This window comes from Podarcis cretensis, assembly GCF_951804945.1.
Source record: "Podarcis cretensis genome assembly, chromosome: 4".
Classification (NCBI taxonomy): Eukaryota; Metazoa; Chordata; class Lepidosauria; order Squamata; family Lacertidae; genus Podarcis; species Podarcis cretensis.
In genome coordinates, this window is record NC_137173.1 from 9,659,158 (window position 1) to 9,678,184 (window position 19,027).

The 19,027-nt window shown below is 43.5% G+C and overlaps 1 protein-coding gene across 1 annotated transcript in view; it reads left to right on the forward strand.

The window, feature by feature from the left end:
• MYO7A (myosin VIIA) overlaps window positions 1–19,027 on the forward strand; it is a 183,702-nt gene that overhangs the window by 24,611 nt on the left and 140,064 nt on the right. The window lies entirely within an intron of this gene.

Sequence of the window (19,027 nt, forward strand, 5' to 3'; positions counted from 1 at the left end):
GGAAACGCCGTTTACCTTCCTGCTGGTAAGCGGTCCCTATTTATCTACTTGCACCCGGAGGTGCTTTCGAACTGCTAGGTTGGCAGGCGCTGGGACCGAGCAGCGGGAGCGCACCCCGCCGCAGGGATTCGAACCGCCGACCTTTCGATCGGCAAGCCCTAGGCGCTGAGGCTTTAACCCACAGCGCCATATTTTTATGTGACACCCCACCCGTTTCTGGAAGAGGGCTAGTGGACACTTTTATCTCTTGTATCTCATCGGCCTTAGTCCTTGATTAGCTTAAAGGGAATCACTGACGTGTGTTGTGTAGATTAGCTAGCTAGGAAGTGTTTGGCATCATGCAAGGAGTAGATTATATCATTCTCAGCTGGTTGGAGGGGAAACAGCTATAAAGTAACTACACAGCAGTGATTAGAGAAGATCGCGGGAACTTAACGAGACACCTTGCTGAAAATGCAAAAGGAAAAAGGCTTTCCCCACCAAATAATCCCCCCCCCAATAATCTTGCATATGATCCATAATATAAGAGTCATTCATACAGATTTAGATCTCCTCCGGCGTGCAATTGTTTATATTTGGAAATTAGTCAGACATCAGAGAAAACTGATATCGTTCACGATGTGGGCAGCGCAGTTCTTCTGTAGCATTAACAGAGATCAGAAGCAACTCCCATTGTGAAGGAATCTGGGGAAATAGCCATCATAAATTTGCTGAAGCTGTGAAACTTGGATGGCTCCTGTAAATCCTGGACTGTCCCTGGAAAATAGGGACACTTGGAGGGTCTGGGGGTGCTTTGTTTTCAAGAGAATAGTGTGCAAGTTATATTATGTACAGTTGAGCATAAACAAGGAAAACACAGCCTGTGTCACTTTAAAATAAGATATTGGAACACTTTAGATCATTTGCACATACACAGAAAATAGCAGCAACACATGGAGATCTGCACTGATTGTTGCAATGCCTCCCAAATCATTATTATTCTATGATTATAAGATTATTGTAGAATCTTAAAAGTAAAGGTAAAGGGACCCCTGACCATTAGGTCCAGTCGTGGCTGACTCTGGGGTTGCGGCGCTCATCTTGCTTTATTGGCTGAGGGAGCCGGCGTGCAGCTTCCGGGTCATGTGGCCAGCATGACGAAGCCGCTTCTGGCGAACCAGAGCAGCGCATGGAAACGCCGTTTCCCTCCCTGCTAGAGCGGTACCTATTTATCTACTTGCACTTTGACGTGCTTTCAAACTGCTAGGTTGGCAGGAGCAGGGACTGAGCAACGGGAGCTCACCCCGTCGCGGGGATTCGAACCGCTGACCTTCTGATTGGCAAGTCCTAGGCTCTGTGGTTTAACCCACAGCGCCACCCGCGTCCCTTATAGAATCTTAAAAGGCTGTAAAAACTTTACAAGGGGCTGTGACTCTCACAAGGGGATGCTGTGTTTCAGAAATTGGCCACTACCCTGCTGAAGAAAGTTGTGATGCAATCTCAGTTTGTATCAGCTCTTGTCATAAAAGGAGGGGAAAGCCGAGCTTTGTCTGAGGAAGAGAAAGCTCTCAAAGAGCTCAGAGAACCTATCCGCTCATCCCGGCATCTTTTCCCTTCCGCATTGTAAGTTTAAAGAGAAGCAAATATTGTTGGGCAGAGGGAAGGTCTGTTGAGAGCCAGAGCTTATCATCTTTAGCGGCTGGCAAATTGGTTGTAGCAACCTGATTTCTTTTTTTTTAAAAAAAATTATTTATAAAATTTTCAAATTTAACAATAAATAATAATAAAAAACACACATTCCATTTGAATTATACATCCAAATCTAATCTTTCCACTTTCAGACTTCCTTCAGTCTATCTGGAAATTTTCATGTTTTCACAATTATTCACATTTCTTGCATCTATATTGTTTTGTTTTTTAACCAAATTAATCTTAACAATTATTATAAAACAACATTTTTTCCATTATTATCCCAGAGCTTCTTGAAAACCTACAAATGTTAATTGACCTTCACATATATTCTTAATATACTCTTTAAATTTATCCCAGTCCTCGGTAAATCTCTGGTCTCGCCGGTTCCGAATTCTGCCCATTAGCTTGTCTAATTCTGCGTATTCCATCAACTTCATTCTCCATTCTCCTTTCGTTGGGATTTCTTCCTGTTTCCATTTTTGTGCCACCAAAATTCTTGCCGCTGTTACTGCATATAAAAACAACTTCTCATCCTTCTTTTTTATGTCATTTCCTAGTATTCCTAACAGAAAAGTTTCTGGTTTTTTAACAAAGGTATATTTCAACATTTTTTTTCAATTCATTATAAATCATTTCCCAGAAACCTTTCATTTTTTTACATTCCCACCACATATGATAGAATGTGCCTTCTTTCTCCTGACATTTCCAACATTTATTACTCATTTTATACATCTTTCCAAGTTTTACTGGTGTAACATACCATCTATATAACATTTTCATAACATTTTCTTTTATTGTAGTACACGCAGTAAATTTCATTCCTTCTTTCCACAATCTTATCCAATCATCAAATTGAATATTATAACCAAAGTCTTTGGCCCACTGAATCATTGCAGCTTTAACCTCTTCATCCTTATTATGCCACTCAAGTAGTAATTTATACATTTTTGATAAAATTTTAACATCATTATTCACAATTTCTTTTTGAAATCTAGATTTTTCATCTTGAAAACCTCTTTCCAGCATCTCTTTTTTAAACATCGCATTTAGTTGGAAGCAGTGTAACCAATCAAACACATACTCTTTAACTTCATCATATGGCTTCAATTTCCATTTATTTCCTTCTTTTATGATTAAATTCTCATATGTAATCCAGCTCTCCGTCATATTGATCTTCTTAACACTCATTACCTCCAATGGCGACAGCCAATATGGAGTTTTAAACTCTAATAAATTTTTGTACCTATTCCATACTTCCATCAGCGGACCTCGGAAAATGTGATTTTCAAAACCTTTATGCACTCTTTTTTTCTCATACCATAAATATGCGTGCCAACCAAATCTATTATCATATCCTTCTAGATCCAAAAGTTCTGAATTTTCCAACTTTATCCATTCTTTCACCCAGCAAAGACATGCAGCCTCAAAATATAACTTTAGGTCTGGCAGGGCAAAGCCTCCTCTATCTTTTGCATCCGTTAAAATCTTATATTTTATTCTAGGCTTCTTGCCCTGCCAGACATATCTTGATAATGCTCTTTGCCATTCTTTAAATATCGTAACACCTTTAATTATTGGTATTGATTGAAATAAAAACAACATTTTTGGTAGCATATTCATTTTTACCGTTGCAATTCTTCCCCAAAATGACAATTTCATTCTTCCCCACACTTCCAGGTCCTTCCTAATTTTATTCCAAACTGGTACGTAATTATTTTGAAAAAGATCAATACACTTGGGAGTTAATATAATCCCAAGATATTTAACTTTCTTAACCACTTCCATATCTGTTTGTTGCTGAATTCTTTCTATTATCTCTTGGTCCATATTTTTAACCATTATTTTCGTTTTACTCTTATTTAATTTGAATCCGGCAACTTGTCCAAATTGCTCTATCTCTTCTAACACTTCGCTAATACTTTTAATAGGGTCTTCTATTGTTATAACCAAATCATCAGCAAAGGCTTTTACCTTATATTCCTTGCAAACAACTGTCACACCTTTTATTAAATCGTTACTTCTTAATGCTCTCAACAAGACTTCCAACCGATATGAATAACAATGGTGATAAAGGACACCCTTGTCTTGTACCCTTGGTTATAGCAATATCATCTGTCAGTACATTATTAACAATTAATTTTGCTCTTTGTTCAGAATATATTGCCTTTACACCATTTACAAATGAATGACCCATCTCCATAAATTCCAGATTCTTTAACATAAATTCCCAAGAAATGTTATCAAATGCCTTTTCCGCATCAACAAATATCAACATTGCTTGCTTATCTTTCTTATTAGTCAATTATTCTATTATATTTCTTATATTTCTTATATTATCTTTCATCTGCCTCCCTGGCAGGAATCCTGTTTGGTCCTTATGTATCAATTCCTTTAATGCCTTTTTCATTCTATTTGCCAAGATGTTAGCAAATATTTTATAGTCATTATTCAATAGCAAAATTGGCCTATAATTCTTAACTTGAGTCAAATCTGAATCCTGCTTGGGAATTAATGTGCTTCTTTCCATGTCTCTGGTATTTGTCCTTCTTTCAAAATGTTGTTCATAACTTCTACCAATGGTACAAGTAAGATGTCTTTCATTTCTTTGTAGTATCTTGCACCAAATCCATCCGGTCCCGGAGTCTTCCCTCTTTTTGATTCTTTTATAGCCGTTTTAACGTCTTCCATTCCAATTGGTTCATTCAATTTATTTTTATTTGTCACTGGGATCTTTTGCACCCCTTTTTTCTTTAAATAATCTTCTATCATCTTTATCTTAGATTTCTCTTTTCTTTTATATAGATCTCTATAGAAGTCCACAAATCCTTTCCTTATTCCTTTTGGATTCTCAATGTCTTGGTCTTCTACTTTAATCTTTTTAATTATATTTTGTTCTTTCCTTTTTTTAAAAAAAAAAGTGGCAACCTGCTTTCTGGGTAAACAAAGAGAGGAGGAACGGGTGAGGAGCAAAGGGGCTGTAAAAACTGTGGCCTCTGTATGTGTGTGTGTTTTATGGTACTGCTGGGCTGCATTAAAGAATCACAACATTTGTCTGCGATACGGCTTTACCGTATTTTTCGCTCTATAAGATGCACCTTGACCATAAGACGCACCTAGTTTTTAGAGGGGGGAAGCAAGAAAAAAAAATATTCTGCGCAGAGCATGTAAGTGGCTCTCACTTTTCTTGCTTTAAACCCTTCCGTCCCTCCTCCCGCTTCGCTGAGAAGCCAGGAGAGCAAGAGCGATAGCTGCGCAGCGCCTCTTCTGCTGGCTGCCCAGCAAAGCGTGATGAGGGACAAAAGGGAGCCCTTACAAGGGAGCGCTGAGCAGTGGCTCTTGCTGGCTTTTCTGGGAGGTGGGGGAAGGGACAGAGGGCAGCCTGTCAGTCCCTTCCCCCACCTCCTGGAAAAGTCCCCAAGAGCTGCGCTCCCTTTAAAGAGCCGTGCGGAGCATGTGTGGGGGTTGGGGGCTCTTGGGGGCTTTCCCCCAAGGTGGGAGAAGGGACTGATGGGCTTCCCTTCTCCCACCTCGCAGAAAAGCCCCCAAGAGCCGCACACACGCTCCGCGCGGCTCTTTAAAGGGAGCGCTGAGCAGAGCCTCCCGCCTGCATTCGCTCCATAAGACGCACACACATTTCCCCTTACTTTTTAGGAGGGGGAAAGTGCATCTTATGGAGCGAAAAATACGGTAGTTCAAGACCAGGTGAATGGTTCAGTCTGGGGGGGGGGGAAGAACTAAAAACTCTGTTTTGCAACCCCTTCGTTTACCTCTGAGTTATGTACCAGCTGGGTATTTGACACCTGTTAAACTAGCAAGAATGAACAGGATGGGTAGTAAGACATGTTGGAAATGCAAAGATAAAGACGGAGATTTTGACCACATGTGGTGGACATGTGGGAAAATGAAACAGTTTTGGGAACAGATTTATAACGAATTGAAAAAGAGATTTAAATACACTTTCCCGAAAAAGCAGGAAGCTTTCTTGTTAGGCTTGATGGGAGAGGAAATAGAAAAAGCAGATCAAAGGTTATTTATTTATGTATGCTATGACTGCTGCCAGAACTTTGTTAGCCCCAAAATGGAAAGTACCAGAATTACCAACAATTGAGAAGTGGCAGGCAAAGATGGTTGATTATGCGGAACTAGCAAAACTGACCTGTAGGATCCGAAATCAGGAGGAAGCAAAATTCCAAAAAGATTGGAGTAAATTTATGGAGTACATAAGTAATAACTGTAGAAATTTGAAGACTCTGGCAGGACTGAAATAAATCTTACGACATAGACAGGATTGGATACAATAAGAAACTGTGGAAAAGTAACTGACATAAGAAAACCTGTTGAAGGGAGGGAAGTCAGTGCTCAGCAGAGTGTGGGGAAGGAATGTGGGTAAATGACTGTTGAATTTTACTGTATTTTCTTTGTTTGTATTCAATGAAACACCAATAAAAAGAATATTTTTTAAAAAAGAGTTATGTACCAGCTGTAGCTCCATAGTAAACGAAAGTGTTGCATGCAGATGGGTCTCAGATCTCATCCCAGTCAAAGGGTAGGGTAGGAGGAGACAGGAAGGACCCTCTCTCTGCCTGAGAGCCTGGAGACATTCTGCCAGTCAGAGGAGCCCTCCAGATACATTTGGACTACAACTCCCATCATTGCTTACCAGTGGTGACTCTGGCTAGGGCTGATGGGAGTTGTAGTCCATCATTTTCCTGAGGCCCCCATGTTTTCTGCCCCTGAAGGAGCCTAGACCATGGGTTGGCAAACTAAGGCTCAGGGGTCGGATCCGGCCCAATCGCCTTCTAAATCCAGCCCGCAGATGGTCCAGGAATCAGTGTGTTTTTACATGAGTAGAATGTGTTCTCTTATTTAAAATGCATTTCTGGGTTATTTGTGGGGCATGGGAATTTGTTCATTATTTTCCTTCAACATAGAGTTCCCTCACAAGTTCTAAGGGACAGTGGACCGGCCCCCTGCTGAAAAAGTTTGCTGACCCTGGCCTAGACTGACTTAGATGGAATATTGTTTTGTTCTGATAGAAAGCAGCTTTCTGTGTTCCTTCCCTTCAGTACTTGGACTTGGTCTAAGACCCTACCTCCCTGCGCACTGTCTTGCCGGAGTATTACATGCTCTGATTATATCCTGCTTGGACTACTGCAATGCGCTCTACGTGGGGCTACCTTTGAAGGTGACCCAGTAACTATAACTAACAAAGCTGCCAGACTGGTGACTGTGAGCGGCTGCCAGGACCATATAACACCAGTCCTGAAAGACCGACATTGGCTCCCAGTACATTTCCAAGCACAATTCAAAGTGTTGGGTCACAACCTGCAGTGCCGCATCTGCGCACGCACGGGTTGCAATTCGGTGCTACTGCGCATGCGCCGAAACCCGAAAGTAACGTGTTTCGGGTTCGACACGGTGCGCAACCCAAAATTGCATAACACAAAGTGTCTGTAACCCGAGGTATATCTGTAATAAAAAAGTCACATACATGAAACCAATTCTAATCTGAGATACCGAGATTTAAGAAGGCTTGTCAAAACACAATAAACCCAACACAACATCAGAGAACCCGCACAACTGTTCTGTTTGAATTATTGGATGGAGTAACTCTCATCGACAGTTGCCAAGTACTACAAGATAAAAGCCGGCACTTTTCTAACAATTGTATCTTGCTCTTTGTTTACAGAGCTCATAATGGCTCAGGTGGCAACTCTCAAATTAGAACAATCCAGGCAAGATGTGTGTTGCCCTTGCGCCAGGAGGGGCACCCATAGCTCAGTCGTAGGACACTTGCTTGGAATGCAGAAGAGTCCAGATTCAATAAGAGCCTAAAAAGGGCCTGTTGGATGAGGCCAATGTCCTACCTAGTCCAGAATCTTGTTCTCACAGGGGCCAACCAGAAGCCCACCTGCGATTCCCACCTGTAATGGTTCTAGGGGGGTTGCTCATGCATAAGTTGCCGCCACTCTTGGCTTGGTTGCCTGGTTGAACCCTTTCTGTCTGGACAGCCCTTCACTGCGTGAGTGTCTCAGTCGCTGGCAGAATCCATCAGTGGGCATTTCTTAAACTTCTTCCAGCAAAAAAGTTATTTGACGCCAAGTCTCCTCCTACTCTCCCTGCACGGAAGTCTTCTGCGCAGGGAGGGGGTGGGCAGCGGAGCACCTGTGCTCTCCCCACTAGTCTCCATTGAAGAGTCCTGGAGCCTTTTCTCCGATTCCCCTCTCCTGGTGTTACGTTGATTTCCTTCCCCAGCAGCTGGGCTGCCTCTCTCCCTGCTGGGACCCTCTCCGGCATCGCTCTGGAGCCTTCCCTCCACCTCTGTCTCTGATGGCAGTTCCCTGACACCACCAAAAGGCCTTTTTTGTGGTGGCTCCATAACCTTGGAATGCTTTCCCCAAAGAGGCTCACCAGGCGCCATCATTACATGTCCTTATTTTTTTAAAAAAATATTTATGATTTTCAGTTACATACTTTCAACAGTTTTACAGTCATTTTAACATTTCAAAACTCCCTTCCTCCTCTTTCTGTGGTTCCTTAAACTTATTTCTATCATTTCCTGCATATTCTAAATTAAGTCATTCTTTTATTCATCTTCTTTAATTATATACTCTTATGAAACTGCAGGTTATTACAACAATCCTACCAATGTCCTTATCTGTTTACAATTTGTTTCCATTCTTTTATTTAAAAAAGTTTGTTATCTTGATTGCTTACTTTTCCGGCAAGTTTCGCCCTTTCTGCATAGCCCATAAGTTTTTGTATCCATTCTTCTTTCGATGGGACTTCTTCTTCTTTCCATTTTTGGGCAAATAACATTTTTTCCGCTGTAAGGTAAAGGTAAAGGTACCCCTGCCCGTACGGGCCAGTCTTGACAGACTCTGGGGTTGTGCGCCCATCTCACTTAAGAGGCCAGGGGCCAGCGCTGTCCGGAGACACTTCCGGGTCACGTGGCCAGCGTGACATCGCTGCTCTGGCGAGCCAGAGCCGCACACGGAAACGCCGTTTACCTTCCCGCTGGTAAACGGTCCCTATTTATCTACTTGCACCCGGAGGTGCTTTCGAACTGCTAGGTTGGCAGGCGCTGGGACCGAGCAGCGGGAGCGCACCCCGCCGCAGGGATTCGAACCGCCGACCTTTCGATCGGCAAGTCCTAGGCGCTGAGGCTTTAACCCACAGCGCCACTGCGTCCCGTTTTCCGCTGTAGTCGCATACATAAATAAATTTCTATACTGTTTAGGTAGTTCTACCCCTATAATTCCCAGAAGAAAAGCTTCTGGGTTGTTCTTTTTTAAACAAATGTTATTTTAAACATCTTTTTCAATTCATTATCATCATTACATGTCTTTAGGCACCAGGCAAAAACATTCCTCTTTACCCAGGCCTATGGCTTTTAAATCTATTAAATCCTGTGTAAGTGTGGAATGTCATTAATTATTTTATTATTTGTCTGTCTGTCAGTATGATTTTTATTCTGTTTTTATTATTGATGTATTGTAATGTGGTTTTAATGTTGTATACCACCCTGGATTCTTTTGATAGAAGGCGGTACATAAATTGAAATAATAATAATAATAATAATAATAATAATAATAATAATACTCAAAATACTGGAATTAATGGGCCTAGCTTAGACCTGCTCATTAATTTCAATGAGTTACTGGTATCTCTGAGTAAAAACTAGTGGAATACAGTGGAACCTCAATTCCCAAATGCCTCTGTGGTCATACGTTTCGGTTTCCGAACACTGAAGACCCAGAAGTAAATGCTTCCGTTTTTTGAATGTTTTCTGGAACCCGAACATGAGACGTGGCTGTTGCTGAGTGCAAGAAGCTCTTGCAACCAATGGGAAGCCACATCTCCGCTTTTGAAGGTTTCAGAAGCCAAACGGGCTTCCGGAACGGATGTCGTTCAAGAACTGAGGTACCACTGTACCACACCATATATCTAAATGTCTAAAAACCCTTGGGTGAACCTATTGTCATTGATGGCTGAGTGACATTTAGGCCCTATGTGACAGGACATGTTCAGTTTTCTTCTTCTTCTTCTTCTTCTTCTTCTTCTTCTTCTTCTTCTGCAATCACTTGTAGCTGAGTAAGATTATCTTCCATGAACACGGTTTTAACAATGAGTCCATAAGTGACTGTGGAGGCCAATTCTGGATACACACGTCCTTCCACAGTGGGGACATTGGTTTTCGGGCGGGAGTTGATCACGGTGAGGGTTTGCCAAGCGTGCCTTCCTCTTAGCACGTTTCTCCCTTGCATCCTGAGTTCGAGTGTCTTCGAAGCCCCCAACACCTTTGGTAAAGGCTGTTGTCCAACTGGAGCGCTCGCAGACCAGTGTTTCCCAGTTGTCAGTGTTTATACCACATTTTTTAAAATTTGCATTGAGACAGGTTTAACTCTTTTGTTGACCACCAGCATTACGCTTTCCATTTTTAAGTTCGGAATAGAGTAGTTGCTTTGGAAGACGATCATCAGGCATCCGCACAACATGACCAGTCCAACAAAGTTGATGTTGAAGAATCATAGCTTCAACACTGGTGATCTTTGCTTCTTCCAGTACACTGGCATTAGTTCACATGTCTTCCCAAGTGATGTGTAAAATTTTTCAGAGACACAGTTGATGGAATCTTTTGAGGAGTTGGAGATGGCGTTTATAAGTGGTCCATGTTTCACAGGCATACAGTAAGGTCAGTAGCACAATAGCTTTGTAAACAAGTTTCCCTGCGAATGTCCCAATCCTCAAACACTCTGAATTTCAATCAGGAGAAAGCCGCACTTGCAGAGCTCAGGCGATGCTGGATTTCGGCATCAATGTCGGCCCTTGTGGGAAGATAAGACCACCAAGTGCTTTTGGATGAGTGAGGGGCGTGAAGCAAGGCAGCAATTACTGCTGGCCTCCCAGACATCATCGCCACGACTGTGAGCTCTCCCTCATAAATCACACGCTCCGCAAGCTGTTGTCCATTCTTGTCTTGTACTGGATTGATGTCCAAACCTGGAAGCTTCTCTGGACGGCAGTAAACAGGGCCACAAACGGCACTCTGAGTGCCCGCCGGATGGTCCATTTGCATATAGATTGAAATGTGAATCACTTGGGCCTACTCATTAGCTGGAGGGATTGAGGCGTTTGGCATTTTTAATGGCATCCGCTGTCAAGATCCTGGCCATCAAATGGATTTACGGGGCAATTAATGCCTCCACAGTGGGAGCGATGGGGCAATGAAGATTCAGGTGGGGGGAGAGGTGGGTGTCTTGCATATCCTCCAACATTTCTCTGGTGAAAATAGGAACGTCCTGTTCCACAGTGCTGATTTTACTATTTATACCCCACACATCTGACTGGGTTGCCCTAGCCACGCTGAGCAGCTTCCAACATACCGTATTTTTCGCCACATAGGACGCACCGGCCCATAGGACGCACCAAGTTTTTTGGGGGGGAAATAAAGAAAAAAAAATTGTGGGGCTCTTCTCCCCGCAGCCCGCCTGCAGACCAGGTCCGGGGACAGCGGGAGGATGCGCTGCGCATCCCAGCTGTCCCCGGAGCTTGCGGGGCAGGCAGCGGGGAGAAGCGCTCTTCTCCCCGCCGCCTGCCTGCAGATCAGGTCCGGGGACAGAGGGAGGACGCGCTGCACCTCCCAGCTGTCCCCGGAGCTTGCGGGGCTGGCAGCCGGGAGAAGCACGCGTCTCCCCGCCGTCAGCCTCCAAACCACATCGGGAGACAGCGGGATGGTGGCGTTCCGCCTCCCCGCTGTCCCCCGACCTTGTGGGACTGGTGCTGCGGCGCTCCTGAAGCCTGGAGAGCAAGAGGGGTCGGTGCGCACCAACCCCTCTTGCTCCCCAGGCTTCAGCGAAAGCCTGCATTCGCCCCATAGGACGCACACGCATTTCCCCTTCATTTTTGGAGGGGGAAAAGTGCATCCTATAGGGCGAAAAATACGGTATATGAAAACATAATAAAACATTAAACATTTTTTAAAAAAACTTCCCTATACAGGATTGCACTGTCAAACACGGCCGCTTAACAGCAGCAACAATATGTTTCAAAATGAAGCCTGTCTTCATGTATTGTTTCTTATGTTCCAGCTTTCAAAGTTTTGAATTTCTTATGTTATGCATCTCAGCAGCAATATAGCATTAACAAACTATTGCCACAGGGCCAGACAGAGAAACCTGGAGATCTGAATTTGTCCTCCAGGCTTGAGATTCCCTATTCTGGGACTAGATCATACTGACTCTCAGTAGAGTGTGTGCTCTGACATTCCCAACCCCGCCACATAATTTGGCGTCCGGTGGGTACCCAAATATGCCTGGTGGGCCACACTCAGCTTAGTGAGTCACTACTATGTTTCCAAGCACAATTCAAAGTGTTGGTGCTGACTTTTAAAGCCCTAAACGGCCTCGGCCCAGTAGACCTGAAGGAGCGTCTCCACCCCCATCATTCTGCCCTGACACTGAGGTCCAGCTCCGAGGGCCTTCTGGCGGTTACTAACTGCGAGAAGTGAGGTTACAGGGAAACAGGCAGAGGGCATTCTTGGTGGTGGTGCCCGCCCTGTGAAATGCCCTCCCATCAGATGTCAAGGAAATAAACAACTATCTGACTTTTAGAAAACATCTGAAGGCAGTCCTGTTTAGGGAAGTTTTTAAATGCTTGATGTTTTATCCTGTTTTAATATTCTGTTGGGAGCCACCCAGAGTGATTGAGGAAACCCAGCCAGATGGGCGGGGTATATATAAAAAATATATTATTATTAAATTATTGCTAAAGATGCACAAACCAGTCCATTTTAGTTCTCTCTCGTTCTTCCGAACTTAAATCCAGTTTCCCACATTCCTACAGATTTTTCTTTATTAATTCCTCTTGAAAGTTTGTTAGCATTCTAGTGTGAATTTCTCCTAATATACACATTCCATGCTGGTTTGATTAATTTGCATATTCTAAAAAGAAATTCCTTCCACTACGATGCATTTCTGTCTGTTACTTTCACTAATAGGTATGTTATTATGCACCGGTCCTCCTAATACAATGCATTTTGTGCAAATCACTTGATTGGAGAACAGCGTCCCCCAAAATTCAGCGGAGTATGAATTTTGAAGGATGGTTGGGGGTTGTTTTTTGGGTCTGATTCGCAAGAGAGGTGCCAATCAGGGACTTCCTCATTAAAATGCAAACGAGATCTGAGTTATCCCAGCATCTCAAAATGCCCGGCACCCCCCTCCTGCTGATTTCACCAGCACAGAACGGAGAGTTTTTCTTCTCCCAGCCGAATGGCCTCTTTTGTGCAGCCAGGCCAAATGTAATGTGAATGATTTATGGCCGTTTGCCAAGGAAGAGGGCAAGGCCCATTTTACTGCCTGTGCCACCCACCACCAATGCCTTTCTCTGGGTCACAGGCTGCAGTTTCACGACCCACAAATCACTCCCTGGAAGGCGGCTTCCGCGTAGATTTATTGCAAGGGGGAGGGGGCTCATTTTGCAGCGAAGCAGGCGACTGTTCTTATCTGACCATAATATCACCTGCCAGAAGATGCTATCAGTTATGTTGACATTCTCCACGTCCTTCCTTCAGGGGGGCTGGGTTGGTGCTAGAGGAGGAGCCATAGAACGAGAACTACTGTGCGTGTTTTGCCAAGATAATGTCATTGCGAATCTATACATGCTCAGCTGTTGTTTGACAATATGGTGTGGGAGTCTTTCATTTATTTATTTATTATTGTTAAATGAGAAATCAGAGGGCTCCCTTGGGCAAAAAACAAGGACACCAGCCAGGAATACCAGAGCAAAACAGCAGCCAGTAGGCTTGGTCTTTATTGAAGTCCTGTCACGACAGGACTCTCACCTGCCACAAGGTGGAACAAGATGGAAGCCCCGAACAAAAGAGCCCCCAAACTTTTATTATCTGCTAATCCCCATGTTACACCCCCCAAACTACATCACTCATACATCACGGTTACATCATAAAAGGGGAGGTCTGGTGGCAGATCTGAGCATCCTGGACCCTGCCCCATGATTCTCCTTGCCCTCCACCAAACACCCATCAAGTGTAACAAAAGAGATATTTACATTTCCCTGCTTCCCAGCCAAGTTAATCACACCCTTTTGTCCTCATCTGGGTTTGTTATTTCTGGAATGGCTACCTGTCTGGCACTCAGGTATCAGGATGCCAGGGATTATCACTCAGGCAGAGGGGCTGCTGAGTAGCTGAGCTCACATGTCTATATGAATTTCTGAAGTTTTCCCAGTGAGCCAGTACATAGATACATTTATCAGTGAATTATTACATTTGGTATCGTGCAGCAAAGGCCCTTTGAATAGATAGGAAGAAATTGTGACAAAGTGTTTTGTGGGGACAAGTCACAAAAGTCACAAAAGCAATTGTGCTTGTTTTGGTAGCGGGCTACATGCGCATGATATCTGCTGGGGGGCAACCCCCCCCCCAACCTATACATAAATTCCTGCAATATTATTAAATTTAAAGACATAAGAAGAACACTGCTGGGTCAGGCCATTGGCCTTTGTAGGTCAACATCCTGTTTCACAATGGCCAACCAGATAACGGACATATTCCAGACCTTTCAAGTGTCCCCATTTTACAGAAGCCACCTCAGTTTCTGGTTTGATCCCAGAATGTTCCGCTTTTCTTTAGGACATCCCTATTTCCATCAGAGAGATGTTGGAGGGTATGGAGTTATCTGACCCCCGAGCGAAGGAGATAAGTAACTCTGCAACATTTAGAAGACATCTGAAGGCAGCCCTGTATAGGGAAGGTTTTTTTAAAAAAAGTTTAATGTTTTGTTATGTTTTTTTATATGTTGGAAGCTGCCCAGTGTGGCTGGCGCAACCCAGTCAGATGGGCAGGATACAAATAAAATTATTATTATTAAATAGGGCGTCCCTATTTTCATCAGAGGAATGTTGGAAGGTATGCTTTGTTATGGGGTTTGGAGCCAAATTTAGCGAGTGTGCCAGCCATCATTGATTGACTCATCAGGAGAGTGTGTGATTTAACCGGTGCGCAAAAATGTTGATATTTACCTGTGACATCCACTCTTTCACCTTCATCCTGACTATAATAAAGTAACCTGTTGTTGGTCAACGTTGAAATGCAGGATGAACACAATGATTTGCTAAGTGGTATACATAGAACCACATGTGTAAACAGTTGTTGAAACTGGTTCAGCAAATGGTGAGTGGGATCTTTGCCCACTTCCCTGAATTTCTGAAGTGTTATATGCATATATATATATATACAGTGGTACCTCGGGTTCCATATGCTTCAGGTTACAGACTCCGCTAACCCAGAAATAGCACCTCAGGTTAAGAACTTTGCTTCAGGATGAGAACAGAAATTGTGCTCTGGTGGCGCAGTGGCAGCAGGAGGCCCTATTAGCTAAAGTGGTGCTTCAGGTTAAGAACACTTTCAGGTTAAGAATGGACCTCCAGAACGAATTAAATAATTACCCCAAGGTACCACTGTATATGGGATGTGGGTGGCCTGTGGGTTAAACCACAAAGCCTAGGACTTGACGATCAGAAGGTCGGCAGTTCGAATCCCCGCGATGGGGTGAGCGCCCGTTGCTCGGTCCCTGCTAGTGCCAACCTAGCAGTTCGAAAGCACATCAAAGTGCAATTAGATAAATAGGTACCGTTCTGGCAGGAAGGTAAATGGCATTTCTGTGCGCTGCTCTGGTTCGCCAGAAGCAGCTTTGTCATACTGGCCACATGACCCGGAAGCTGTACGCCGGCTCCCTTGGCCAATAAAGCAAGATGAGCGCCGCAACCCCAGAGTCGGCCACGACTGGACCTAATCGTCAGGGGTCCCTTTACCTTTACCTTACCACTGTATATATATATATATAGAGAGAGAGAGAGAGAGAGAGAAAGCGCATAGTGAAATATGCCTCTATCTGGCCATTGTCTTCAATGACAGGCAGCACAGTTCTGAAATTTCAACTATTACCAGGAGAGTGTGCTGGAAGGCAAGAGATCGGATTCTCCCTTTCTCCTGCTGGAAGAGGAAACAAAGAACAGAAAAATGTGATAACTTTTATTTGATGGGATATGACTCTTGCTAAAAGCCATCTCTACACGCCAATATGGCGCAAATGAATCCAGGAACATTTTTGGAACACCGATATTATTCACAGGTCAAGGGTCAATTCCCCCACCATGGTTGAAGGATCGACTCCATCTATCGCGTGCTGCATTTTTTGGTTTCTGTGGTGGACTAATAATAATAATAATAATAATAATAATAATAATTTATTAAATATATTTATACCCCGCCCATCTGACTGGGTTTCCCTAGGCACTTTGGGCGGCTTCCAACAGAATATTAAAAACAAGATAAAACATCAAACATTAAAAACTTCCCTAAACAGGGTTGCCTTCAGATGTCTTCTAAAAGTCAGATAGTTGTTTGTTTCCTTGACATCTGATGGTAGGGCATTCCACAGGGCGGGTGCCACCACCGAGAAGGCCCTCTGTCTGGTAGATGCAAAAAAGAGAATTCCATGTTAGGGACCATTAAGGGAAGGACTGAAAATAAAACCATCAGGTAAGACAAATTTGTAGCGTACAGTTTGGGTTGCTGCATTTCATAAAGGATGTTGCAGGAAAAGGTGCAACGAAAATGATCAAAGGGCTGAAGCAACTTCCCTGCGAAGAAAGGATGGGAGCTGTTAATTTGGAAAAGGAGGCAGACACAGCAGAGGTCCCAGGAACCAGGGTTTGAGGAACCTTCCTGTCTTTGCAGACCAAATTCTTATCAGGAACTGCCTCACAGGCCAATTTGGAAAGGTGGCCAGCTCCTTTCCAAATCCTTTTCGCTCTGATCTTAAAGGCGGAAGGGAGAAGGCTGGCCAAAGTCTCTGCGAGGCTTCCCCCTTTTATGATTGAATCATAGAAGGGACCCAAGGGTCATCTAGTCCAACCCCTTGCAATGCAGGAATCTCAGCTAAAGCATCCCTGACAGATGGACCATCCAAACTCTGCTTGGAAGGAAGGAGAGTCTACAACCTCCCGAGGGAGACCGTTCCACTGCCGAACAGCTCTGACTCTCAGAAAGTTTTTCTGTATGTGTAGTTAGAATCTCCTTTCCTGCAACTTGAAGCACTGGGTTCGAGTCTTAGCTTCTGGAGCAGGAGAAACAAGATTGCATCACCCCCCAGGTGACAGCCTTTCAGATATTTGAAGACGGCTATCATATTTCCTCTCAGTCTCCTCTTTTCCAGGCTAAACATACCCAGCTCCTTCGACCGTTCTGCATAAGGCTTCGCTTCTAGACCCTTCTATTGCCCTCGTTTTTGAGAAGTGCTTAAAGGCAGCTCAATGATCCCATTCCAGCTGAATCAGGACATCAGGGGCTGCCTTAAATCCCTTCTCAGAAGCATTTTTTTAAACTGTTGCAGTGCAAAAGAATGAAATGTCGACTTCCGGGTTAGTGCCTCCGGTAATGGCGGAATTCCTCTGATCGGGAGGAATTTGCTTCGTAGGAATCCGGGTCTGGCCGCCACGGTGAAGGCGGAGACCCACTAGAAATCACAGGCGGGAGAAGCCTGTGAACGTGGGATTCGGCTGGCACCTTTTGCGCCTCCCCTACTCGCGGGGTAACCCGGTTTGGGGAACCGGAGCGATGTGGGGTGAGTGGCGCAGTGCTTCAAATTGACTGCTTCTTCCACGGAGCAAAGCCGCATAGCTGTTGCCGGAGAGCGCTGACTTTTTCCTGTGGACAATTTGATCTTAAAGCAACTACCCGTGACTAGAGCGGAGAATTGGATTTTTAAACGTCTTAATTTGGTGCCGAAACCTTCCCCTTTTGTAAATAGATTGAAGCAATGAGGATGCAAGCTGAAGTCTTGGAAAGCCTATTGTAAAGGACTAAATTTCCATCAGTAAAAAATACTAAACCCCCCTTGGTGGCAGGAGAAGAGGGGGAAAGTTTTGGACTGAGCATACCTGCAGGAGAGAGCGAACAGAGTTAATATACCACCGCTCCGATCCTGGAAACGGGCTGCCAACAGGACTGACTGTGATTAGAACATTCACTGACAGTTAAATAAGAGGAATACATTGTTTCCATGGTCTCCATCTGCGTTTAAAAAGGAGTAAAAGTAACAGAAAATTGAAACTAACTTTATTGTTTGAATTGAGTTTAAAAGGACTAATACAAATAGAAACTGTTTCCCTCTAGAGGAACTGTTTCCCTCTAGAGGAAGCTTTTGAAACTGTCACAAGAGTTGAGCTGGGGGAATTTCCAGCTGCAAGATAAAAGCCTGTGAGATTTTGGGGACCTTGAATCGGTTAAGAATGTTGACAGAAGAGGCCTTAGTGGTTGTATTATGTAAGATAAGTGACTCACTGGAACAGCTTCACAAAAAGGTGGATGTGGTAACTACCAAAATTGACAATTTGGGACAAAAAGTGAACACCAATATAGAAACTATTCAGAAACTGACACAGGAATCTACTTTGACATGGCAAACTGCGGAGAAGGCTAGGGAGAAAGTTATTGCCGTTGAACCTAAAGTAACACAATTGGAGAGAGAGAGAGTCCCAGCCTTACAGATGCAATTTGATGACCATAAGTTGATGCCTGCTATGATTGAATTTAAAGAAAATCAGATTTCGAGGAGCAGAGCCCTACCTGAACTGGAGAAGGAAATTTTGATAGATTTCCTTACACAGGAATTTGATGACTTTTGGGACCGGGACTTGGGTCAAGAAGAGATTAAAACTGTGAGGGCTCTTGGACTTGGAAGAGGAGGGAAAAAAGAGAAGAACAAAATAAGAGACTGTTGGAACTACCAGAGGAACTTAGAAGAACAACAGTCAAGAGTGGAAATTTTGAAAGATGTATTGAAATACCTTTCGGATCTTAGATTTAACTACGGAGATTTGGTTGCCCTGTCGAGAAGGAATAAAATCATCTTTAGGTGGGAGTTTCCCCGAGATCTACTCTTTAGCCTCAAAGGAAGGAAAATGAAAATAAGATCAGTGGAAGACAAAGTAAAGTTCATGTATAAATATGAAGAAGACTCGCAGAAGGGACTTGGAAAAGAGTTAAGAGCATCGGACAGAAGATCACCAGGTTGATGGACTATAGGGAATTGGCGGATATGACTGGCAGAATCCGGGACCAGGGAGAAGAGTCGGTGGAAGAAGATTGGAAAAAGTTTAAAGACTATTTATAAAAATATTGTAAAATTAATGAGTGTTAGAAAAATGTTGGAAAGGAGCTATATGGCTTTAGTAGAAATGTTACAAGGAATGAAGTACAAATAGATTATTAAAGTACAAATTAGATTATTAAAGTACAAATAGAGTATTAAATAGAGTATGAAGTACAAAT